This window comes from Myotis nattereri (assembly GCF_964212035.1).
Source record: "Myotis nattereri genome assembly, chromosome: 4".
In the NCBI taxonomy this organism is placed as follows: Eukaryota; Metazoa; Chordata; class Mammalia; order Chiroptera; family Vespertilionidae; genus Myotis; species Myotis nattereri.
The window spans coordinates 37,444,916-37,471,648 of record NC_138079.1 but is presented as its reverse complement, the minus strand read 5'-3'; the positions used below and the strand labels follow the sequence as shown (position 1 = coordinate 37,471,648).

The following is a 26,733-nucleotide window of genomic DNA, read 5'->3' as shown; positions in this document are numbered from 1 at the left end:
CACAGCCCTGCCAATACCTGCAAGAATCTAAGCAGAGACTCACTAAGTCATTCTGTGCCCGGATGTCGGACCTAGAGAACTGAGACAATAAATGGGTGTTGTTCTAAACCACTACATTTGTGGTAATTTGTTGTAGCAGCAATAGAGAACTAATACATAGGATGTGTCTGACAATTACATGACTTCAACACAACAAGCTTGTCCCTCCAGAAAACCTCCTTCCACATCTGGAAGAAAGATGGCAAAGCCTGGCCCAGGCCACTGGGCTGTCTTGCTTCCAGGAACTGACATACTTTAAAAGCGTGAAAGAAGGGGTAAAGAATGCATGAACGGAGAGAGGGAGTGAGGAAAGAAAGGAAGAAAAGAGCTGGCTCTGATACTGTTATTACTATAACTCCCACAGGCATCGAAGTCCCAACAATGCCCTCTTCATAATTAAGAAATGTGAAGCTGGCTGCAGTGATCATATGGAAGAGGAGGGGCCAGGAGTGACCTGGGGATGCTCTGGAATCCAGTAACTTAAATATCTGCGGGAACATCTTGTGAGCAGCCCTTTGGCTGTGAAAATGCAAACGACCCAAGCTGGCTGCAGTGTGTCACCTGGGAGGCCCAGCCGACACAGGAGTCAGGGCAGAGCTCCATTCCCAACTCTCCCTCCCGTACAGCCGAAGAGCTGGGTGGCAGCACACTCAGACTAAGTTGCACCCCAGAGCCTGCCCAGGGTTGCTCAGTCAGGGAGTCAGGGCACCCTCACCCTCTGCAGTCCTGGGGCTGCCCACCTCCCCTCTGAAAAGAAGTGTGAGGATGTGAGGTTGGTCTTTTCTCTTGCTTTCTCCTCTTCTCTCACCTCCCTTTCAAGTTCCAAAGTGAAAACTGAAGATTAATCTTGCCATCTCCAGCTTTCCTTTTTCCAATATCTTCTCAAATTTATGTAGTGAGATTATACCATTAATTCCTATTACTCATAATAAGGAAAAGGAGAAAAGACAAATTTAAGAAGTCATTCAAAGATCGTATGTGTGTATATATACATAGGCCATGTATATACACATAGACCATGTATATATACATATACACCTTGTACATACACATAGACCTCGTATATACACAAAGACCTTATATGTACATATAGATCTTATATATACATATAGACCTCATACATACACATAGACCTTGTATATACACATAGACCTTGTATGTCCACATAGACCTTGTATATACATATAGACCTTGTATGTACATATAGACCTTGTATGTACACCTAGACCTTGTATGTCCATATAGGCCTTGTATGTACACCTAGACCTTGTATGTCCATATAGGCCTTGTATGTACACATAGACCTTGTATGTATACATAGACCTTGTATGTACACATAGACCTTGTATGTACACATATACCATATCATTCTCTAGCTCTGGAAAGTCACCCCACACCTACACAGACCATGCACCTCCACTTATACTTACCCTGCAACTCTGTTTCCCCTCCTAGCAAACTCCTGTTGCCTGTCGGGCTATAGGATCAGACAGCTGGGCAAGCAGAGCAGGGTGACCACAGATAATCTACTTTAGGGATTTTGAGATCATTAACAGCCTTTAGGCCCTGACAAAGCCCAAGAGTTCTTCCCATCTGATAAAGTAACTATAATGACTGAACTCATTCTCCAAACAGCCTAAGCACCCAGCAGGGACCTGCGCTCTATGTTAAAGGCCACAAGGATTGGGAATAACAGTCTGTGTCGACCCAAGTCAATGTTTCCTGAACTTTCTGGGAGGATCTGTTTATGAACTTCTCATTGAGGAAACAGAAATGTGGTAAGGAGTGGGAAGCAGAAAGAGGTACGCTCCCCTGCATGTTCTCCAGTGCAGATAAATACCACCTCATCCACTTGTCCTCCCAAACACTCCATCATCTCATATACATGTGTGTGTATACCAGGGGTGGGCAAACTTTTTGACTCGAGGGCCATAGTGGGTTCTTAAACTGGACCGGAGGGCCGGAACAAAAGCATGGATGGAGTGTTTGTGTGAACTAATATAAATTCAAAGTAAACATCATTACATAAAAGGGTACGGTCTCTTTTTTTTGTTTGTTTTATTCATTTTAAACGGGCCGGATCCGGTCCGCGGGCCGTAGTTTGCCCACGGCTGGTGTATACACACACACACACACACACACACAGTCCAGCCTCCTGCTTTATTCCCCAAATCCAATCTCAGCACCCACAACCTACCTGAGAATGCCACATAAAATGCAACCTGAAGGATGCCCCTTATCATGCGAGTTCACTTGGAAAAGGAGGAAGTTACCAACCTCAGAGATGCCAGTACCACTGTAAGCAGAGCTATGAGCCAGAGAAGAAATTAGGAGACCAAAGTTGGTCCTGCGAGCCAGTTCCATCTCCAGGAAAGAAACCCCAAGATCCAAAGAGCCCTCCCCAACCCCACAGAGCTGCTGCCACCCAGCCGCACTGAACCCTGGGGCACAGACTTCCCCTGTGATTTTATTCATGAGACTCGAAGGAAGAATCTGTCCCAGCATTTGGAAGAGCATGTCCCCTGATTCGATCATTGTTCTTTCTCCAATGCCATCTGTTAATGGCTATTATTTCACTGAAACACAAGCTGTGGTGGTATTCATTTCTCTTTTTCTCCTGCTTACAAACCTCATGATATATTGAACAATTCTTTAAAAAAAGACTTTTCATATTTGAGTCTCTGCCCTGTGAAAAGAAGCCATTATCAAGCATCAAGGGCTGTTCCAGCACTTTACAGGATTTAATTCATTTAACCTTCACAACGGACTCTGCGGTGGGTTCCATTTTCATTGCCATCTGACAGTTGAGGATGCTAGGGCAAAGGAAGTTAAGTGAATTGCCTGCAGTCATGGGGTTAGGACGTAGGTAGCAAATCCGGAATTCAGACAGCATGGCTCCAGCATCCACAGCCTTAAGTCTTAACAATTGTGCTTTCAAGATTCCCAAACATTGTATCAAAGGAACCGCCCAGTCCCTAGGAAGACAATAATGGAGAAATAATGCAGACCAACAGCACATTGTTAGAGAAATGTGTCCTTTGCAACCATACTCCCCCACATTCATTCATATATTCTCTCTCTCCCTCTCTCTCTCTCTCTCTCTCTCTCTCTCTCACACACACACACACACACACACACACACACACAAACACACACACCACACCTGCTATGGATCCACTACCACCATGCAATGAGATTTAACCTTGACTTGAGAGTTTATGTGGCTACATGGACACAGACATACTCTTCTCTTTACCTTAACACCTTATGCTCTTGGGGGATGGTTCACTTTATGTGTCAACTTTATGTGCCATAGTGTCCAGATATTTGGTCAAACATTCTTCTTCTTATTATTATTATTTAAAAAAACCAATACACTTTCCGTGGGGATGACAAATATCAGTATTAGAAAATCCAATTATACAAAAAATACTACATCTAGTTTGGGGTAGATATATTTATTTTTTGGTAACATACAATAAATGGCACTAATTACACAGTTTCTATAAGGTAACTAACATGAAGCCACAGAACTGTAACTTTGCCACCGCTGGGTGAACCTGGCCTCTCTGGCTGAGCACATTTTGAAAAAACTGGATGCCCGCTCCAGAGGCACGACAATGAAATCTGCTCTGAAGTAGGAGCTCACCAGAGTACCTTGCAGCTGGACAGATGACCAGCAAGGCATGTCAGTTATGAAGTAGTTACAGGCTAACTCACAAAAGTTACTATTTCTCTTTTTAGAAAGAAGCCAGAAGTTAAAGAATTCCTTGAATTAGCACCTGGCTTGCAGAGCAGCTCTCGTGGCCGTTTCGAAAACCTCCCTCCATCTCTGGACTTTGCTGAACACTCCATGTCCCCAAAAGCGCCAATCCTGTCTGCCATATCTCTGCCTTCTTCCGGTTTTACTGGCTCTTGCTTCGTCTTGGCTAGCTCCTGCCTGTGTGCTCATCATTTCAAAGATCCTTCTTGTTCCCAACCAGGATGACGGACACATTGGGACAGAAACGCTTGACTTCCGGAGTCCATTTTTCTGGGATGTTTTCTAAACTATCAGAGCTGTCAATGGAGAAACGCATCAGGATAACATCCGTGTCCGGGTAGGAGAGGGGCCTCAAGCGATCATCGTCCTCCTGCCCAGCTGTGTCCCACAAAGCGAACTCGACCTGCTTTCCGGCCGCTTCAGTGTCTGCCTCGTAGTTCTCCAACACCGTCGGTACGTACACCTCTGGGAACTGGTCCTCGCTAAAAACGATGCGCAAGCCAGTCTTGCCACAGGCTCCATCACCAACAATCACCAGCTTCTTCCGGGTCCAGCCATTGCTTACAAATGTGCTGCCAGGCCCAGCGCGGCCTGTGGCAGAAGTTCTACAAAGTGCCTTGAACTTCTCAGATGAAAGGCACTCGGGAGACGCTCCGACTCGGCTTCTCTGCGCCGACTAAGCTGGTCCACGAGTCCCACACTCGGTGACTAGGGCAGGCGGCTAAGGAGGCGGTGGACTAAGGAGAGAACCCACAGAGGGCAGCCGCGGAGCCTGAGCAAGCCAGGGCGGCGGTGGAGGGCGGGGAGGGGCAAAACATTATTCTTGTTGTATTTATGGCAGAGGCATGGACAGCCCCAAGAGGCCACACCTCCTTTCAAGCCAGAACTTGCTTCAAATGGAGAAAGAAGGCAATGGCCTTCTAAGGAACGCAAACCACCACGCACTCTATAACATACTTTCTTTCTTGAGTCACTTCCTTGTATTAACTGACCATTTACTCCAAAAATGGTGGCCTATTAGGGGGGAAAGGCCAATCAGTCCACAGTTCTTTTTCTTTTCAGACCCTCCTTACTCGCCCATAAGCCAAAGGTAGAGAGTTGGTAGAATCTGCACATATCAAGAAGTGAATGGTTAAGTTCATTTTGGGTAGCGTTCCCATTGTTCTGCTAAGAATATGATCTGTATGCATGTGTGAGCTCTGAAATATAATTTGTGTGGTTTTGGTGACTCTATATGGGACTTTAAATGCTCTTATATTTGCATTTAAAACTAAGCTTGCACCATATAAAGATGAACTGTAAATTCATGCTAACAATTTAAAATGTTAATCTTTCTTCACTTAGAATGACATTAAATAGCAAGTTTTAAAAAAACGCGCTATGACAAGACAGGAGAGAGATTGTGGAAGAAAGGGAAAGTACACAAGGCCACAGATATACTAGTAAGATCTCACTAAATTGTGGGGCTGACTAAGTGAGGACATGGTAACAGGTCCTGGACATGGGGAAGGTGTCTGTTAACCGCCTTCCCCACTACCCCCTCCATCCCCCCATTCTGCCCAGCAAGATTACAGCCTGACATCCTAATGGGAATTTGGGGACTTGTTTACATTGCTGCCCTTCCTAGGGGTATTTGTATTTTAAGCAAAAGACACAGAATTTCAGACACCCAGTCAGTTGGAAGATAATCTGGGACTCAGAGCTCTGTCTAGATCAGGGGTGGGCAAACTTTTTGACTCGAGGGCCACAATGGGTTCTTAAACTGGACCGGAGGGCCGGAATAAAAGCATGGATGGAGTGTTTGTGTGAACTAATATAAATTCAAAGTAAACATCATTACATAAAAGGGGACGGTCTTTTTTTTTTTTTTTAGTTTTATTCATTTCAAACGGGCCGGGCCCGCGGGCCGTAGTTTGCCCACGGCTGGTCTAGATCCTTGGATCATGGGAGAAAGCCATATTCAACTCTTCCTACTCAAAAAGGCAAACCAAGGCCCGGCCAGTGTGGCTCAGTGGTTGAGTGTCGACCTGTAAACCAAGAGGTCACAGTTCAATTCCCGGTCAGGGCACATGCCTGGGCTGCAGGCTCGATCCCCAGTGTGGGGCATGCAGGAGGCAGCTGATCAGTGGTTCTCTCTCATCATTGATGTTTCTATCTCTATCTCTCCCAATAAAAGTTTTTTTTTTTTTTAAAGGGCAAACCAATTCAGCATTGCCACCCTCTTTGAGCTTTTCCTCCAGGTTTTGCTGGGGAAGGAATTCCTTGCTCTTGTGTCCTGGGGAGCAACAGCAGACTAGTGCTGGTTTCCAGGCTAACTAATGCCTCTTAATAAGCTTCTCGCTGGGTGAGGCCTGTGTCTACATCTGCTTCGAGGGCTGTCTTTGCAAGCCCGCTTGGGGAATGTCATTTAAAATCTGTCCATCTCCAAAGACAGCATCTCGTCACATGACAGCCGAGCCTGGGGAAGCAGATGCCACCGACAGGAGTGTCCTTTCTAATGACATGCAGAGCAGCAGGATGAGCCTGCCGAGGAGAGGCCATGGAAGAGAGCAGTGACGGCCAGGGGAGCACGGGCTTGGAGACCGAGCTGCACGGAGAAGCATCCTCCCGCGGGCGCCAGAGAGGAGCTGCAGGCAACGATTTCATTGCATTGACTCAGACCTTGTTTCCCGGTGGTTTATTCTATAATTTGTTCAAACTTTTATTATAAAAGGAAAGGAAGTCTGCATTCAGGAGGCACAGTCGATCCTGGCTAATCTGATCTATAAGGGGCAATTTAAACAGACAGTCGGGTTGCCATGGTAACGTTCCTGTTTTATTTATGGAAACAAGGTCAAGGTATGGGATCTGAGAGGCAGCGCATCTCACTGCTGTGATTTTCAAGCTGTGCTCTGAGGAGCGGGGGTCTGGGGAAGCTGTGAGGTAGGGTGGGGCTCTGGCTCCCACTCCATCATACCGAAGGCAGCCTCACTTTGATCTCTTTCATATTTTAGGATTACACGGCTTTGAAAAATTAAGGAAGAAAAGCAAAGCCAAGAACTGTCACAAAGAGCTCTAGATCAGGAATTAGAAGATTTGGTCTTGGTCCCTTCCTCCCCCAGACGGGCAGGATGTGGTGCCCACGGCATTCCCGGCCCTAATAGCCATCCCTGTTGCCCTCGTGATTTTGATCCATCAACCCCCTATGATGCCACTTTCCCCCGGGTTTTGTCACAGAGGTGTCCGTGTGTCTGTTCCTCACCTTCCCCTTCCTCCTGTTCCTTCCCCACTCCCAAAGGTGGCGGGTGGGCAGGCTTTCCCCCACCAGCCTGGCAGAGACCTCCTTCCTGCAGCCGCCTTCATCTCCACCTTTTCCTGGGGCCACAACAGCAGAGAGAATGTAAAAAAAAAAACACCATGAGGGAGAATCTAAGCCATTATCCCTGCTACACGGACCTGAGTGGAGTGTGTGTCAAATCCGAGTCTAGGTGCAGCGGCTTGTGGGTGATGGCGGCAGCTTCTCCCTGACTCAGCTGCCGAGCTTCTTCTCCCTCACCCACCCCTCCTGCCCTCCTCTTCCTCTGCTTGGTATCAAGGACATCCTGATTCCTATGGATAAACCGTTGAAAGGAAGCACATTTTTTAACAGCTCATCCTGTAGTTTCAGGATTCTCTTTCGTCAACAGAAATGGCGGGAAAAGGTTTACCCCAGGGTCTGTGCAGAAACCAGTGACTCTCACCTTGGCAAGGTATTGAACTGTGCACATGTCCTCCCACTGGAGAAGGACAAGGGTGGGGCTGGGGCAGAAACCAGGCCTAGAGGCAGACCTGGGAGCCAAGCACGTGGCTTGGAAGAGCCAAGAACAGAGGTTAAGAATGATGCACAGGCCTCTGCCTGGGCCTGAAGGAGGGCAACAGAGTAAGGGACCCTGATTTGTGGTGTTTGCCAATTTCTGTGGTGCATGTATTTGTACTGTGGTCAATTCCAAGGTACCAATGTGATATTACCGAATGTGGAGTTGGGAAGAGATGTGTACCAGTAATAACATCATGACACAGTATTTCTACCATGCAGACACAGTGCATGGAAATAACTTCAAGAACACAGGTAATAGTAAAATAGTTAGGAAGTAATGTTTTGTATATTAATTATCTCTGTTTTAATAAATGTTATTTAATTGCAAGCTCATATAATTTAATTTCTAATAGTAGCTAAAGAGCATGATAGTTAAACATCTGGCCACAAGATTCCTGGATATTTAACAACTGTCTCTGATGAGCCCCTCCAGCACATCACTGCCCCCACCCTACCCCTGCTGCCCACTCACGTTGCAGGTGACATTTGTGATGAAAATATAATAATGATAATAACACAAAGCTACAGATTTTTTCCACATAGTACATTAATTTCTGATCCACTATGTATTGTCCTGAGTTTGGCCTGTTTTTTGGCCTGAGTATCGCAGTTAGGTCTATTTTAATATACACCTAGACCGGGGCAATCGACCTTTGTCCTAGACTAACGGTGGGGAATCTTTCTTCTGCCAAGGGCCATTTGGATATTTATAACATCATTCACAGGCCAGACAAAATTATCAACTTAAAAATTAGCCTGCTATATTTGGTCAAACATTTAATTAACTCACCCCTAATGCTTTGGCAGGGCCAAATGATTTCTCAGGCTTTATATGGCTTGAGGGCTGGACATTCCCCATCCCTGCCCTAGACCCTCCCCTTTGGAAGGCCCTGGTCTGGCCCTTCACCTGGAGGAGGAGTTTATGGAGCTAAGGGGATGTGCCCACAAAGACCTCATGCCTCCCCTTCCAGCCCATACCCTGAGGTGTGCAGGATTCCCTGCCCTAATCGCTGGGGCCTACACCATAACTCTATCAGCCCTTTCCTGGATCTGTCCTTCTATGGACAAACTTCACTGCTACTCATGTGCATACCCATAGGCTTGGTGACCCAGGGGAGGCTCTTTGTGGCCAGAGCATTTGCACGTTCGGACTCGGATATCCTTGACTATGTTTGCAATGCCCCTCATGGTGCTAGATGGAACTACGGAGGATGCAAGAAGGGAGTCCCCATTTGCACTCTTGCTCTGGGTCCCCACAGGCAAGCTTGGGCTTCTTGCATAAGCCCCAGTTCCACAGAACCCGTATGTCTTACTTCAAGCACCTCTCATGACTACCAGGCCAGCCCCGCAAATATCAGAGCAGGAGACTCAACCAAAAGCTGAACTTGATCATTTCTTTGGTATGAGAAATGTCCTATCTCAACCTTAGCAGAGCTAACATGGTTGCCCCTGAAGAACAGATGATGACAAGTCTTACTGATGCTATGACAAGCTGCCTTAACCAGGCCTGCAACTCTCACGAGCCTGAAAACGCTGCCCTGAAGGCCCCAGGTTCTCTAGCAGGGTGAGAAATCTAAAAACGTATTCACTTGGAACAGCATTTGCTGAGTTCCGATTATGGGCAAGGTGCTTTTGTCACTCCCTACGCCTAACCATGTGAGAAAGACATTAGGCTCTGTGTCACAAATGTATTGTCTAATAGAATTGAGGAGGTAGGGACTGATAAAACTTGTACATTAAAAACTTTAATAGAAGGCAAAATATTTTCAGTATGATAATAGGTTAAAAGTGCAGGAGGAATTGTAAAAAACTAGAAGAACCAAGATGTCCTCTATAGGATGAATGGGTAATCAAACTGTACTATGTCCTTAAAATGAAATATTATTCAGCAATTAAAAAATGAGCTATCAAGTCAACAAAACAAAAAAACATGGAAGAACCTTGAACGCATACTGCTAAGTGCCAGAAGGCAATCTGAAAAGGCTTCATACTACACAATTCCAATCTATTACATTCTGGATAAGGCAAACCTATGGACAATAAAAAAATCAGTGGTTGCCTTGGCCGGTTTGGCTCAGTGGATAGAGCATCGGCCTGTGGACTGAAGGGTCCCGGGTTCGATTCCGGTCAGGGGCATGTACCTTGGTTGCGGGCACATCCCCAGTAGGAAGAGTGCAGGAGGCAGCTGATCGGTGTTTCTGTCTCATCAACGTTTCTAGCTCTCTATCCCTCTCCCTTCCTCTCTGTAAAAAAATCAATAGAATATATATTTTTAAAAAATCAGTGGTTGCCAGGGGTTCTGCGAGAGGGGAATACATAGGTGGAACACAGGAAATTTTTAAGGTAGTGAAACTGTTCTGTACAATACTGTAATTGTAGAAAAATGACATTGTGCATTTGCCAAAATCCATAGAACTGTACATCACAAAGAGTGAACCTTAATGTAAACTATCAACTTTCTTTAGTAATAATGTATTACTTTCTTAATTGCAACAACTGTTGCATAGTAACGCAAGATGTGAATAATGTGAGAAACAGATAATAACAAGTATTGGTGAAGAGGTAGAGAAATCGGAGCACTGTGCATTGCTCTTGGGAATGTAAAATGGTGCTGCCATGATGGAAAACAGTATGGAGGTTCCTCAAAAAGTTAAACATAGAATTGCCATATGATCCAGCAATCCTAATTTGGGGTATTTGCCTAAAAGAATTGAAAACTTGAAGAAACATTTGTACACCCATATTTATTGCAGCATTGTTCACAAGCGCCAAAAGGTGAAAACAACCCAAATGTCCATTTATGTATGAATGGATAAGCAAATTGTGATATCTATATATAATGGAATACTAGTGGTCCAATGCATGGATTCGTGCACATTAAAAGGAAGTAAATTAGAAGAAATATTTTAATATCTCTATTCGCCCTTTCTCTATAATAGAAGTGTCAGAGATGAAAGAAAATTAGTAAAATGTATATGAAAATAATATATAAATTGATTAATAAATTAATAACAACATGACATAACAACAGAGACATCATATAGAAACAAAAACATGATGTAAAAACAACATTGATAAAAACAATGACTGATAAATGGATTAAACTTATTCTAATATCTCCCTTTATACCACATTAAGAGTAAAAACACTTTCAGAGTCCTTGACTAATTTCCCTTGTGATGAAATATTTACAACTTTAACTTTAATGTCACACGCTCTTCAAACTCGAGAGAAAGCAACATATAACCCATGTCCGAAAACGAGTTCAGGTAGGAATATTCCTACACTGTCTAGAGTTTGTCCTTGTGATTTATTAATAGTCATCACAAATGCTGACATCACGGGAAACTGTCTTCAAATTAATTTAAATGGGAGGCCAGTGTCAGATGGGGACAAATATCGTGCATGCACGAGTCAACATTTATTTTTAAATTGCCAGTGCACGTCACATGTACCAGTCGGTCAGACGGATGAATGGTCGGTCATTTAGCCTTTTATAAATATAGATTATCTAGCCCTAAAAACTAAAGACATTCTGATATATGCTACAACATGGATGAACCTTGAGGACATTATGCTAAGTGAAATAAACCAGACACTAAAGATCAAATATTGTTTGATTCCACTTATATGAGTTGCCTAGAATAGGCAAATTTTTTTTTTAATATATTTTATTGATTTTTTACAGAGAGGAAGGGAGAGAGAGATAGAGAGTTAGAAACACCGATGGGAGAGAAACATCGATCAGCCGCCTCCTGCACATCTCCTACTGGGGATGTGCCCGCAACCCTGGCACATGCCCTTGACCGGAATCGAACCTGGGACCTTTCAGTCCGCAGGCCGACGCTCTATCCACTGAGCCAAACCGGTTTCGGCGAATAGGCAAATTTTTAAGTGCATGAGAGTACACTTAAAACTAATACAGTGCTATATGTCAATTATGTCTCCCCCTTTTTTTTAAGTGCATGAGAGGTCAGAACAAGGAGAGATCTCATCCAACCAGCAAGAACGCTTTTATGGAGAGAAACCAAGATGGCGGCATAGGTAATCACCTATACTTGCTGCCTCTCACAGCCACACCAAAATTACAACTAAACGGCAGAACAACTACCACCCAGAACTGCGGGAAAGCTGGCTGAGTGGAAATTCTACAACCAGAGAGGTGAAGAAAGCTCATTGAGACCAGTAAGAGGTGCAGTGGCACGGAAAGTGCTGGCACCTGGATGTGCTGTTCTTTAACCGGGAGGGAGATACAAGCTCCTGCTTGCTATGAATTCCAGTTATGGGCGAGACTCTGGGGAACCCAGACACATGCAGGGAGAAACTGGACTGACTGGCATTGGGACAGGAACGTGAGGGCGGCTTACTCTTAGAGGTGCCCGCAGCAATCATTGTTCCTGCATGGGCGCGCGGGATGTGGAGAACCAGGGACTTCTCCAGTTCAGGGAAGCCACTGCTGTTTGCTCTGCCCTGGTGATTCCCAGAGACCCCGCCCCACCCAACTTACAACCCCACCCAAGCTGTGCCCATAGGCTTTTGCATATGAATGGCCTGTCCTTTCACCTAAAACAAACTGCAGCTGGGTCAGAGAGCCCCAGAGATTCCAAAAGAAGGCCCACTACTTGGCAGCAGCAGTGGCCTTGCTTCATAGCTGGGCCTTGTCTGGGCACTTCCAAACCCCATACAAAGAGGAGAAATCTGCAGATGTCTCTGTAGCTCCTGCTGGGCGGCTCCAGACAGTGGCTGACCTTGCACCTCCTTGGAGATAATAACGGATTACAACTCTTCACATCCATAAGAGACACACTCAAGGAGCAGACTCAGTGAGCACCAAAGCCCTACTGAAGCAAGTCTTGCTCCATAAGGGTGTCTCCTGCGCAACAGATCTTCCAGTATAGAAACAGCTGATTCTCACAGCCAATTGACCTGGAGGTCAATTCCTCCCAGTGATACCAACAGCAATCAAGGGTTAACTACAACAAGACTGTGCAAACAGCCCACAGAGGGGTACACCAAAAGCATCCACCTCAGGTGACTGGGGAGGCTAAGCCACTGGGCCCTATAGGACACCAACCACACAAGGCCACTTGATCAACTCAAGGAGACTTAGCAACTACCCAGTACAGAGAAACAAACACAGGGAAGCAGCCAAAATGCGGAGACAAAGAAACAAGTCACAAATGAAAGAAATGGATGAAAGCAAAATACTGGATATAGAGTTCAAAACCATGGTTATAAGGTTTCTCAAGAAGCTTCTAGAAACCTCTGAGAAATTTAGTGAGACCCTCAAGGATATGAAAAAGGACCAACCAGAAATTAAGCATACACTGACTGAAATAAAGAATAATATACAGATATCCAACAGCAGACGAGAGAATCCCAAGAATCAAGTCAAAGATTTGAAATACAAAGAAGCAAAAAACACCCAACCAGAAAAGAAAAAAGAAAAAAGAATCCAAAAATATGAAGATAGTGTAAGGAGCCTCTGGGACAGCTTCAAGTGTACCAACATCCAAATTATGGGGGTGCCAGAAGAAGAGAGCAAAATATTGAAAACATATTTGAAGAAATATTGACAGAAAACTTCCCTTACCTGGTGAAAGAAATAGACTTACAAGTCCAGGAAATGCAGAGAACCCCAAACAAGAGGAATCTAAAGAGGACTACGCCAAGACACATCATAATTAAAATGCCAAGGGCAAAAGACAAAGAGAGAATCTTAAAATCAGCAAGAGAAAAACAGTTAGTTACCTACAAGGGAGTACCCATACGACTGTCAGCTGATTTCTCAACAGAAACTATGCAGGCCAGAAGGGAGTGGCAAGAAATATATAAAGTGATGAATAGCAAGAACCTGCAACCAAGATTACGTTACCCAGTAAAGCTATCATTCAGAATTGAAGGTCAGATAAAGAGCTTCACAAACAAGAAAAAGCTAAAGGAGTTCATCATCACCATCAAACCAGTATTACATGAAATGCTGAAGGATATTCTCTAAGAAGAGGAAGAAAAAGGTAAAGATAAAAATTGTAAATAACAAAGTGACAACAAATACATATCTGTCAACAAGTGAATCTAAAAATTAAGTGAATAAAAAATCTGAAGATCAGAATAAACTGGTGAATATATAGAATCAGGGGCATAGAAAGGGAGTAGACTGACAATTCTCGGGGGGTAAGGGGTTGTGGGGAGTGCAGGAAGAGACTGGACAAAAATCTTACGCATATGGACAAGGACAATGGGGCGTGGGGGGTAAGGGCATGGAGTGGGGTGGGAACTGGGTGAAGGGAAGCTATGGGGGGAAAAAAGAGGAACAACTGTAATAATCTGAACAATAAAGATTTATTCAAAAAAAGAAAGAAAGCAAGCAAGAAAGCCAGCCTTTATGTGTTTGAGGGGGCGGGGCGGCGGGGCAGGGGTAGTTTTCAAGACAAGCCTTAGAAGATGCTAGGATTTCAACAAAGGAAGAGATGGGAGAGGGAAGCCATTACAAAGAGGTAACATACGGGCAAATGTACAGCAACAATAAAGGATAGATGACTGGGGCTGGATGACTGCATTTGACTGCAGCCTATAGGAATGTAGGTAAACAATGGAAAATTATTTTTAAAAGTAAGTACACTCATTTATCAAACAATAATTATTAAAAACTTGCTACATTCCAGATGCAGTTATAGTTGGTGAGGATGGAACAATGAAATTCCTTGTCTGCATGGAGTTCATCTCTAGTGGACTATATATAAAGGGGTCTTGAATGTCAGTCAGTGGAGAGTCAGAGAAAAACGAATATATAGTCTTTCTGTGCATTTTCCATGGTCATCTAAGTGCACCAGGGTTAGAGATTGTTTATTTTACTGTAATGTAACCTCATGAAGTGTACTGGCCCCTAAAGACTGTGACTTTCTCCAGAGAAATCTCACCCTCCTCTCTCTTTTAAGCATAGTATCAAAGTCCAAAATCATTATACAAGTGATTTTTCAACTGTCAGTGAGGGGCAAGGTATTTCCTCACTCCTCCGTCATCTGAGGGGGTTTCAGATAGATTGGATTAAAGCCACATGTGCATGCCTTTACAGATTCTGACACATCTCTCTAGGAAGGCATGACCCCCACCCCCCACCCCCCACGGCGCTCCCCCCCCCCCCCCAACACACACACACACACTCACTCTCTCTTAATCAGGATTTGGTCAGAAAAATGGAACCACTCAAGATATTCAATGAAGAGATTTAATTCAGGGAACTGAAGGCTTACAAAGTTGTTGGCAAGGCTGAGGAAGCAAAGGTCAGGGAAAGATGTCATTCACTTACAAGAAGTCTGGAATTATAGGAGTTTCAGAAAACCATCACTGATGATCTCAGCATCCTATAAGACCGTAAGGGATGATTTGCAGGACACTCAGAAGTTATTGCAGAACCCCACATCGGCCATTTACCAAGGCCTGTATGTTCACCTGTATATTACAATAGGAGCAATAATAGTTTCATGGCACAAGTGCCTCTAATTGGCAGAAAATAAATCAGAACACCAATACTTGGGGATCCTGAAGAATATAGTTCTCAGGTTTCCAGTCCCTACAATACAGGAAAAAACAGAGGTGGAACTAGGGTTGAATGCTGATTTCCAAAAGATACCTCCTAGAGTTGAATTGTATCTCTCCTCCCCTCCCCACCCGCCCAGAAAAAAAAAAAAAAGATATGTTCAAGTCCTAACCCCTGGAACCTGTGAATGTTATTTTATTTGGAAATGGGTTTTTTTGCAGATGTAATCAAGCTAAAATGAGATCAGACTGAATTTGGGTGGGTTGTAATCCTATGATTGGTGTCCTTAGAGAAAAGAAGGCTATTGAGACACAGAGATAGGAAAAAGTGCCAAGTGAAGATGGACACGCCAAGGAATGTCAAAGACTGGGGGCAACCACCAGAAGAGACAAGGAAGGATCTTCCCCCAGAGCCTTTGAGGGAACATAACCCTGTTGACATCTTGGCTATAGAATTCTGGCCTCCAGAACCGTGAATCAACAAATTTCTGCTATTTAAACTACCAGTTTGTGGAAATTGGTTACAGCAGTCCTAGAAAACTAATATACACCCCCCACTCCACACACACACCACACACACACACACACACACACACACACACACATACACACACACACCACACACACACACACACACACACACACACATTATTCACAGCCCAGTGCCCTAGTGAGCTGCCATGACAGATAGGAGAGTGCTTGGAAGATGAACACCACTGTTTTTTCCTGGGGGCCTCATAACTTAGACGATAAGGATCACTGAAGGAATCAGGAAGACAATAACCCTCCTCCAAAGCCATGGCCCAAACTGGACAGGAGTACCTACAGGGTAATCTTGGTTTCGCCAGACATGGAGAGTTGGTTACTTTCTTACCCTTGACAGTTGCTGAGGGAGCTGTATATATCTCGGGCACAAGTTGGCACACAAAGTATTTTTCATTGATCTACTTGGTGTACAGCTATGCTGATTTTAAAGCAGCCAGCAAATCCATTTCTAAAATAGAAAGGACAGCTTCTAAAAGTATATCTAGTTACCGAGTTCATGATGTTCTTGGACCAAAGTGGCTTTAGGAGGGAAAGAAGAACCTACCTCTTTTTTTCCATCTTTCCCTCAAGCCACCGACCCACTCCTCAGACAACTCCTCCCCAAGACATTTCAGAGCATTATTTGTTTCAAGGCTTATCCTTTTATTAGGCAAGTCTTCCAGAATTAAACAGAAAAATCTTAGGAGTGGGTGGGTTGGCAGAAGAAACAGAGAAGGCCTGTTTGAATGTGCCATGTGGGTGGAGGTAAGAAATAAAGATGATGCCACAGACCTACAAAGCCTGTAACTTGTTAAAACCCTAGTCCTTAGGAAATCCATTTTCCTGGACTGGTATCAAAGAGACTATTTTCTCTGCATTTCTCTGGGCACTATTTCTCCAATAGAATAATTCTCAGAAATTGCAAAGTACAGATAAGTAGCAACTATAATCCTTGTCTTGGGAAGCCTGGATTGATCACCCACTTTCATTAGGCTATCAGGAAAGGTGACTACGAAATAGAATTGGCCTGGCTGGCGTGGCCCAGTGGTTGAGCATCGACCTATGAACCAGGAGGTCACAGTTCGATTCCCAGTCAGGGCACATGCCCAGGTTGCAGGCTCAATCCTCAGTGTGGGGCGTGCAGGAGGTAGTCGATCAATGATTCTCATCATTGATGTTTCTCTCTCTCTCCCTCTCCCTTCCTCTCTAAATCAATAAAAATATTTTTGAAAAAAATAGGAATAGAATTGAACTCAGATATTTGGCCTACTATGAAAGCAGACTGACCTAGAGGCAGAAGACTGCAGCCATTAACCCCTGGGGTGCCTTTCCAGTGGACTGTGATGTATGTTGGCTATTACTAGGGTTTTTTCTTTGTCTTTAGCAACAGAGAAGCTTGCACATTGGCTAGGACCACCTCCTAAGCCACATGGTTGGGCATGTTCAGAGGTGTTACATGGCAGACAATCTTCCTACCTTTCCCAGTTACATGCAACTTCGGGTTAAAAGACTGCTAGAGGTGGGGCTTTTAGTTGCAGAATTTTCCTACTAAAACCTGGCAAGGCCAAGCACATGCTTATTCTTGCTATTCTGACCTCTCTGAAGGGCTGGCAGGAAAAGGCAGCCCAGCAATGAGCTCTGTGACACTGACTTGCTCTGCCCTAAACCATACTCTCAGATACTATGGCTCCAGGGCTCATCTGCGGATGACATTTATCCAGGTTAAGTTTTGAGTCTCCTCTTTGACATCAGCCCAAGAAAATGCACGGGCAAAAACCAGGCAGTGACGGCACATATTCAGGTTCTACCCAGAGGTGATTTCTTTTCCCTCATCAGAATTCATTACCATCAAGATGGTAGGTTTTCTCATTAACAACCATGACAGTGACCAGCCCTCCTCATTTATTGACTTATTGCTCATCTGAAAATGTCAAGTGATCTAATATGATTAGGTAGCTGTATGCAAGTGTCCCCTATCTCAGTTTCCTTCTGGACAATCTAGGAGACAACTGGCTTTTCCTTTGCATAAAACTGAATAATCATTAGAGTCTTCACAGGACTATGAAGTCATAAGGCTCAATGGAAACTCAGGATGTTAGTCAATTTATTCTCCTTGTCTCTACACAGAAATGAAAGCCATTTAGGATAGTAGTCATCGCTAATCCATAACCACAAGAATGGATAATATTTTAAAAGATAGATAGATAGATAGATAGATAGCGCCTTATACTTAAGTACTTTACATGTATTATAACTATTTTATGAGGTATTTATTGTTGTTGTTGTTGTTGTTACCAGTTCATGTAAGTGTAAATCAAGGTTGAGACAGATTAAATAACACCCAAATCAGTGGCAGAGGTGAGATTTACACATAGGGATCTCCTAACCCAGAGGGTCCTGTGTCTAAAAGAATCTTCTTCTTACTATTATGGTTGTTCTTTTCACATAAATCAATCAGGGAGTGGGAAAAAACCTTTTTCTTCTATCTCACTTAGGTTAGTGCTTGGGGCCCTGCAAGTTAGACAAACAGACAGATTTGCAGGAGAAAAGGTTTATTATTACGTATGTATATGGAAGACGTTATAGAAAAGTGAAGACTCCCAAAAAGCAAACAGGCCTGAGACCTTATATACCTTTAAAAAAAAAAAAAAAAAAGACTGATAAATTGTGGAGACAGGACCAAATGAGGGAAAATGGGGTTGGGGCTATGAGTGGCAAATTCTGTGAGAGTGAGTAGGAAATAATGGGGGAAAATAGAGGTGATTTTAGCAAGATTTGCTTGCAGACCCATCTCAGAGCTGACTTTTTGTCTTTGTTATGGCCACAAAGCTCCCACAGGAGCAGGGTCTTCACTTCTCAGAAGCTTCTGCCTTTACTCAGATAAGAAAAGATCTGAGGTTTCTTTCTGCATCTGTTGATTCTCATTTGCCTCCAGCTCAACATAATCATGCCAAAGTGGCATTTTGGGGGGCAGCAAATTCCCATCCCCTTCAGATCCATGCCATCTTTCTCTCAGTATAATTTAGGAAGTATTTTGATTATCAAAACAAGATATAAATTCCTTTCCTCATTTTTTTGTAATCAACTGTTTGCTGCAGACTCTCTTTTTCATGTATCCTTGGCGCTTCCCAACCCCTCCTATGAGGAAGTTCTTCCTGAAGTGTAATTGTAATGCCTCCATTGCAACGCAAGCCCACTCTCCCTTATTCTGACTCCAGAGAAAGCAGAACAATGCTTTCTATTTTTTTTTTAGAGTGGTTGAAGATATCTCTCTCTCTCTCTCTCTCTCTCTTTTCTTCTACAGAGAGGAAGATGACTTTTCCATCAGTAATTTGGAAGAGACTTGCCTGCTCTTTGGCAGATAATCTCCAGCGTCTTTATATACTCAGATTGTTTCACTTGCATTGTTAACTGTCGCAGTCGAATGGAAGACTTAGTGTGACATTTATACCACCCCCCTGCTTAATCCTCTTCCGAGATTGATAAAGCACCCATGACACTCTTGACTTGGGAATAAACAGTTTCTAGTCCTCATGATCTGCGACTCATGGCCCACTGAAAAATTTACCATAACATCCAAGGTTTGAGTAATGAAGACTTAAAGGAACCTGGAAGACTCTGAAAAAGTCTTCCAGGAATCAGCAGAATTAACTTTATCAGAAGCAGCCACAAATCTGCCTGTGAGGGCAGATGCATTATTTCAAAACAGGATGAATTCTTGAACTTCTTTATTTAAATTTAAAGACATTTAAAGGGGGAGAAAGCATAGCCTTTATTGACTCTGGTTTTTAAAAATCATTTAGATTGTATAATTATCTATTGTTATAGAGGTGCCTGGAGGGCTAGCTAAATAAATGTTTACAATTGCTAACAGCTCTGGACCATTTGCAGTTGCTGTATACTAAGTTCCATCACCAGTGCCAATTCTCCTTCATGGAAAGTTTCACAGACCAAGAACACGTTCATTTCTAACACCCAAATGTAAGCCAATATGGTGTTTTTCTGATGTCTGGGCACTAAAATGAACCCTTTGGAACACATGGAAGCAGAAACACAACTATTCTCTACAGGCAAGAGACCAGTGCTGTAGGCCAGTTTTTAGCTTTAGAGAACCAGATGAACTAAATTGTGTTGAATATGACCATTGTGTATTATGGCATTTGTATTCCAACTGAGGGAACATCAGCATAATTATTGTTGGAGAATTACTAATGTATCCCAAGTTGTAAGCCAAGGAGTTCGCTTTTGCTTTTTGGAAGTTCCTCCAGTAATTCTGATGATCAACCATGTTTGAGAATCATTGGTCAATGCTATTCTAGACAGTCCCTAAACAGAATTGAGACCTGGCCCAAGGGAAGCAATGTTGTCTCAAGGAGTAGTGAAGAACTGAAAAAGGAGGGAGGGAGGGAGCTGGGCAGGAGGAACAAAGAGGGTGCTGAAAGGGAAGGGCAGAAGCCAACTTTGGCCCAGTTGTCAACGCAATTCAGGAACTGCTCAGCCTAGGAGCAGGCTCTCTGATTGGGGGATGAGTCTACCGACACCATTCACAGCCTGGAGTGCCGTGCAGGTCAGGGAAGGGACAGAGGGAAAGCATGCACCATGAAGTCAGACAGCCTGCTGTGATTCTAGGCTCTGCCACTTGAAAGCTATGGGGCCTTGGAAAAGTTTACCTAACCTATCAAGGTCTCGGTTTCCTCTTTTCTAAAGTGAGGGTGATGTAGGAGCCACCGCATTGGGGTGCTGGAAGAATTTAAAAAACTTTAAGTGCTCAACACAGTGACTGGCTTCTAATACTCAGATGCTACTATTGTCTCTCCCCATTGTGACCAAGGTGACCAGCTGCTGATATTAAGGGTTGATATATTTGTACATAAACTACATCTAAAGACTAACTGACTTGTGTTAATGGTCAAATCTGTGGCCAGGGCCTCCTGAACACCTCATACTGACTCCCTGGGCCATTTACCCAACAATATGTGAAGCAGGTGAATCACAATAAAGGTAAAAAGGTTGAAAATCACAATGATCCAGAGGAACTTAGCACAATTTCTCAGTAAACTCTTCGAAAAGTATATATCAGAGTCCTAACCAGTTTGGCTCAGTGGATAGAGCGTCAACCTGCGGACTCAAGGGTTCCAGGTTCGCTTCTAGTCAAGGGCATGTACCTTGGTTGCGGGCACATCCCCAGTAGGGGGTGTGCAGGACACAGCTGATCGGTGTTTCTCTCTCATCGATGTTTCTAACTCTCTATCCCTCTCCCTTCCTCTCTGTAAAAAATCAATAAAATATATTTTTTTAAAAAAAGAAAAGTATATATCAGAGTGAAGGAGGCAGGCAATAAGAATGGCTGGGAGTCTGAAGCTGTTTATAATTAACAGACCACTGCTGTCATGACCTAAGTCAGATCACTGAACATTGCACTTCTTGGAGCTGCATCTCCCTCACCCATAACACAGACAGCATAATGGAGTGAGGGCAGACAGCGAGACTGAGAAATGTGCGGTCATTAGCACAGTTTCCACGCAGCATCAGTTTACCCACAAGCCATTCAGAGATTCCTGAGACATGAATTTAGTTACCAATAATCAGGCTGCATATCCCCAGCACTTAGTAACTAACTTCAAACCAGAAACCCTTTGCTTTACTTATGTCTGCCTTTCAGGTGTTTTGTTCTATAGAAATGGAAGGAAGAAGGGAGAAAGGGAGGGGGGATGGGAGATGAAATATTTACTGACAGCCAGTAGGCTATCCCTGACAAAACTATAGTAACCACAGAAGCAGTAAGACAATGCCCAGATTCCATTTCTGCCTCATTCCTCCAGGGTCTCGGGCCCAGGGGGAGGAGTTTAGGCCTTGGGCCAACCTGAGCTACAAGCAAGGCTCACTCTGGACTATTTATAGTGCTGGGCTGTTGGGCAGATCTCTTTAGATATTTCCAGCTCTTTCTAATTCAAAACAGCTCTTCACATCCCTGAGCCATAACAGTGTGTGTTTAAATGCTTTTACATTTCCTGGGTCTTGCAGGATACATAGATTGAAACAATATTAGTTATCCCAGATTATTCCACCGAGTAAAATAAATTAGTCAGTAGTAGCCATGCATTTGTTCTCCTTTGTACTGTAGAAGAATTTGGCTTCTGTAGTCACTGATTTAGTCTTTTCTATCCTTGTAAAGATAAAATCCAACTGTAACAATGGCTTCAGCTGTACTTCTTTTCAGCATGTTCTAAGATTCCTCTTCCTCCTTAATAAGAATTCTGAGACGACAGTGTCCTCTCTCCAATTTAGATGGCATTATGAATTATGGATACACCATCCACTGTGAGGCCCACCAATCACTGATATTGAACAGTTCTGATGAAATGCTGCAGCCAGTTTAAATTATTTTCCAGGGACGTGGACTACTGATGAAACAGCTCCCACTGCCAAAGCCAGTCCTGATAAGGAGTGTGCCTTTATTTGGTGGGAAAATGAGTTTGGTATGGTAGCCTTGGATTATCACCAAAAATGAAGAAGAAAATGGAGATGAATTACAAATGGGGTCAAGAATAGGAGGCCCTAGCTGATTTGGCTCAGTGAATAGAGCTTCAGCCTGCAGACTGAAGGGTCTCAGGTTTGATTCCAGTCACGAGCACATGCCTGGGTTGCGGGCTCAATCCCCAGTAGGGGGCGTGCAGGAGGCAGCTGATAATGATTCTCTCTCATCATTGATGTTCTATCTCTCTCTCCCTCTCCCTTTCTCTCTAAAATCAATAATATATATATATATATATATATATATATATATATATATTTTAAAAAAAAGAATAAGAGGCTCTTATTTCTTGGGGTTTATCTTGCACTGGGATGAATTTGTGGGGCAGGAGGGGAAAAATGGCACTTGTCCTCAATTCTTTCCTTCTGGCTACAGAAGATAAAAACTTGTGTTAATATCAGCTTTGGTGTGTAACTTGTTATCCATTTGACACCATTGTCCAGCTGCTTTTAAAGTCTTATAGTTTCCTTTCTATTAGTGCTTTGATTTTTACAAGAGTTCTGCCCTGTAATTATTTAATATTTTGGAAGGCTATTGTGAGACAATAAATTTCTGTTGTTTTAGCCACCCAACCTGTGGTGTTTGGTTATAGAAGCCCTAACAAATGAAGTCAGCGGACCTGGAGCAAGAGAGAGTTCTGTAGCAGGTCTAGTTATGGTGCAAGCAACCCTGGTGCTCAGACGATCCTATGGTGCTAGGCTCTGTAGAATCTTTGACAAGCCTCAATAGGAGAATCACAATAAAGACCCGTAGAGGTGTTGAGCAAGCCCATGCCAGCAAAGGGGGCTTTGCTACTCAGAAAGCAGGTCTGGGCCCATGGAGGGACTGAGCACCTCAGCATGGTACATCAAGCAACCGTGCAACCAGCACTGCCTTTTGTGGGTGGGGTATTATCACAGCCACCAAAGGTTGCACAGAAGGAATCTATCGTAACCTGGGACTTAGACCTCTCAGAGATAAAGATCTGGGTTCCTCCACCAGCCAAGTCACCCAAACCCACAGACGTGCTGGCCAATGGGGAGGGGGTTCCCCAAAGGGTAGAAGAGAAGGGAGATACTGATGAACATCTAGGAACAAACTGCAGCAGCAAACAGTGAGATCTTGGCTCCCCAATCTTCCTATTGTAGGCTCTTTGTCTTTGTGACATTGAAGAGTCAGTGATAGGGTAGAGCAGCCTACCATGGGGCACAAGGAATGTGAGTGGTAAAAATCTGGACTGCAGTACATGCAATCAATGGCCTGTTAGACCCCCTCATCCTTAACACTTCAGAGCACAACAACCTTCTACCTGTTAGCACCTAGATTTATTTGTCTGGGAGTTTTCTCTGACCTACAGAGCAACTTTACTGTGCACAGCAGGCCAGGTATGCCAGGGAAATTATACCAGGCCCCCAGGAGCAGCCTTTAACTAATAACTGATAGGAACTGGTGTATAAATATCCCAGCTCCCTCACCTCTTAGGTGGGATGACCCTGAGGCCCAAGTTTCAGAACTCAGAGTTGCCTGGGGAGATTAAGCTCCCGTCACCTGCAGTGCTAACTTGCTTGACAAGAACCTTTATTTTACTGCCCTCTCTCCCCTGTGTTATTTACTCCCTTACCACACTTTCCTATGATTAATTCAAAAGGAAATAATTTGTTTTATTATCTCAATGTCTGCTTCTGCAGAAACCCGAACTAACACAACACACCTATCAAAGTGCAGACCATCGGCAATCTCTAGTCAACAATATTCCTAGTTCCTTTCCATTGCTGTCTGGGATTGCTCTCTCTTATGTGTGCAGAAGAAATGAGGTAGTGGGCTGGGGAAGTGATGGGAAAAGATTGCTTTGGCCACTTAATGGATTCACATTTTCAAGGTAAGGCAACCACTCTATTTTCTGGTGGATAGTAACCCTGGGTCTCGAAGGCAGCCAAGAATGGAAAACGTATCGTCTCCCTACACTTTTCAGTTGTCACTCTTGGGTGATCTAAAACCTGGGTGTGCCATAAGGCATTCCTTAAATCTGCTCCATTTGCCATTTATGTAGAGGAGGTATTCCTCCATGATTCCAGCATTTGTTGTCCATCAGCATTCCTTTTAGTCATCACCATAAATTTCCACATTTTCCATGTCTTCATTTTCTGTGCTGTCATAGGTATTTTAATGAAAATTGAATGACACTGCCTGGTGGAGGCTGCTGGCCATATGATATTTTGAACATCTGCAATATTCTGTCTGCAGTGAAGTGATAAAGTAGACGATAGAATCACTAAATTGCAAGGAGTCCATCTTCCTAGAATAAGGCCTTCTTTCCCTATAGAACCACAGTAGAGATGTAATAATAAGGGGAACTAGGTAGAGAACTGGAAATTCAAGTCCTCTTTAGCTTGGTTCCTCAAAAGATTCCTAAAGAAATTATTCATGAGCGGGGAGAGAGAGAAAGAGAGAGAGAGAGAGAGAGAGAGAGAGAGAGAGAGAGAGAGAGAGATCAGTTTACACCTTAAAGAGTCCTTAAGTCATAATTATTTCTCCAGAGACCTAAACTGGTCATTCAATAATGCTTGGAATATATTGAGAAGAATTAAAAAAACTATTTCATTTTGAAGTCAGCATTCTATTATTTCATTCTGCAGGTGACACTTTAATGGCCAAGCAACCACAGCTCTGTGATAAATTCTGCAAGTGTAAGGGTTGTTTCCCTTTTGGGCTAGGTCATGATTTGAGTGATTTTTCATTGGTTATGGTCCATTATTATCTGGTTGATGCTTCTTGTAATAATAACCCTGCCTTGTTCTCCATCTTATCAATTTATCTTTCTTTACCAGCTGCCATTCACACTCTGACCCGGTGACAGTAGTGTGACTGCTCTGACCTTTGCAACTATTAAATCCAAAGGGGCTAATAAGCTACCGATCCACACGAGTCTAATTAGCTATTTCCAACAGCTATAGCAAAGAGGGAGTTCTAAGTCATCTTTCCATCTTAAAAAATGAAAGTTGACATGAGCTAGAAAGGAAAAATCAAAATGAAAGCACCTTGGAAAATCCAAGAAGCTTCTCAGCCAGACTGAACTCCCATCTTAGCACTTCCAACGCTTTCCAGTGTGACTCTGAACTCTTCCTATGGGGCAGAGGGCATTGGTTTAAAGATTCACATGCATATTCAGTGTGACGCACCCAAAAGGTGCCAGGAGTTGAAGAATCATGAGACCATATAAATGAGCTGGGCTAGCAAATAAGATGCATTACACATTTTAGTATAAAACATTTGGGTCACCAGATATCCAATTTTCCTGAAACCTCCATTTAATATTGTCTGGGAATGTGCTTAGAAATCAAGTCATAGTAGGAACTGGTATATAAATATTCCAGCTCCCTCACCTCTTAGGTGGGATGACCCTCAGGCCCAAGTTTATTTGCAGTGTTTATTTAATTGCATTAAGACTACCTGGAGAGTTCATCTCAAGACTCAGATGGTCTGGAATGAAATCTCTATTTAAAAGAATATGGACCAAGAATATTGGAACTTGAATTCTGCTTCTTAACGTTCCAACAAATAAGGGTTGAAACAGAACTGTGATAAAACCCGCAGTTTCACCATAATTCAATATCTTTGCCAGTAGGGAACATACGTACCAACAGAGCATCTGAGATATCGGGATGAGATAGATTACTCGAGCTCAAAAGCCCTATGGCTGTTGGAGATTTTATCATATTTTTCAACTGGCCCTTTTAATGTAAAAATTATTCAAACTACTCTCAATGTAAAAATTATCTTTGGGGCTAAAAATGCAAACTTACTCATTGAGCACCTAAATTGCCTAGAATTGTTCTAGCTTTTATAGGAAAGTCAGAAGGAGACTTCTTCAAGGAAAGGAGAGATTACATCATCCCCAGGAAACCAGAAAAGGGCAATGACATTCTAAATAAGTCCTGACCGTATGAAGAAGATCCATGTCGATTACAATGCCTAAAGAAGGCTTCATGCAGGGAGGTGGGAACTGGGATTGGATTGGGAAAAGAAAGAAGAACAGGAGCAAATTCTCAGTATCTGGAATGAACAAGCAATTCAGAAATCAAAGCTGTAGGCATCAGATTACACCAGCTGACTGGATTTACACATGGGCCTCGGTCTCACATAACTTTGAAAGTGAAGAATTCATAGGCGATGGGAGTTGTAACAAAATTGCAATCTTTGTCCGGCTAGCGTGGCTCAGTAGTTGAGCATCGACCTATGAACCAGGAGGTCAGTTCGATTCCTGGTCAGGGCACATGCCTGGGCTGCAGGCTCGATCCCTAGTGTGGGGCCTGAAGGAGGTAGCCAATCAATGATTCTCTCTCATCATTGATGTTTCTATCTCTCTCTCCCTTTTCCTTCCTCTCTGAAATCAATACAAAAACTGGTTTTTTTTTAATTGCAACCTTGGGGGCGGGGGGAGCAATAAGTAAATGTTTGGAATGAATATTGAGTTGGGCTTGCCCTGAGTCCCACCCCTGAGTCTGCCACTTCCTGGGT

At 43.5% G+C, this 26,733-nt stretch overlaps 1 pseudogene across 1 annotated transcript in view; it reads right to left on the bottom strand.

Annotated features, from left to right (window-relative positions):
* Nucleotides 1-3,814: 3,814 nt before the first annotated feature.
* LOC308518133 (transforming protein RhoA-like) overlaps nt 3,815-26,733 on the bottom strand; it is a 57,165-nt pseudogene continuing 34,246 nt past the window's right edge. Inside the window, exon 3 of the transcript in view lies at nt 3,815-4,407. The product of the transcript in view is annotated as a transforming protein RhoA-like (transcript). The remainder of the gene's footprint in view (nt 4,408-26,733) is intronic.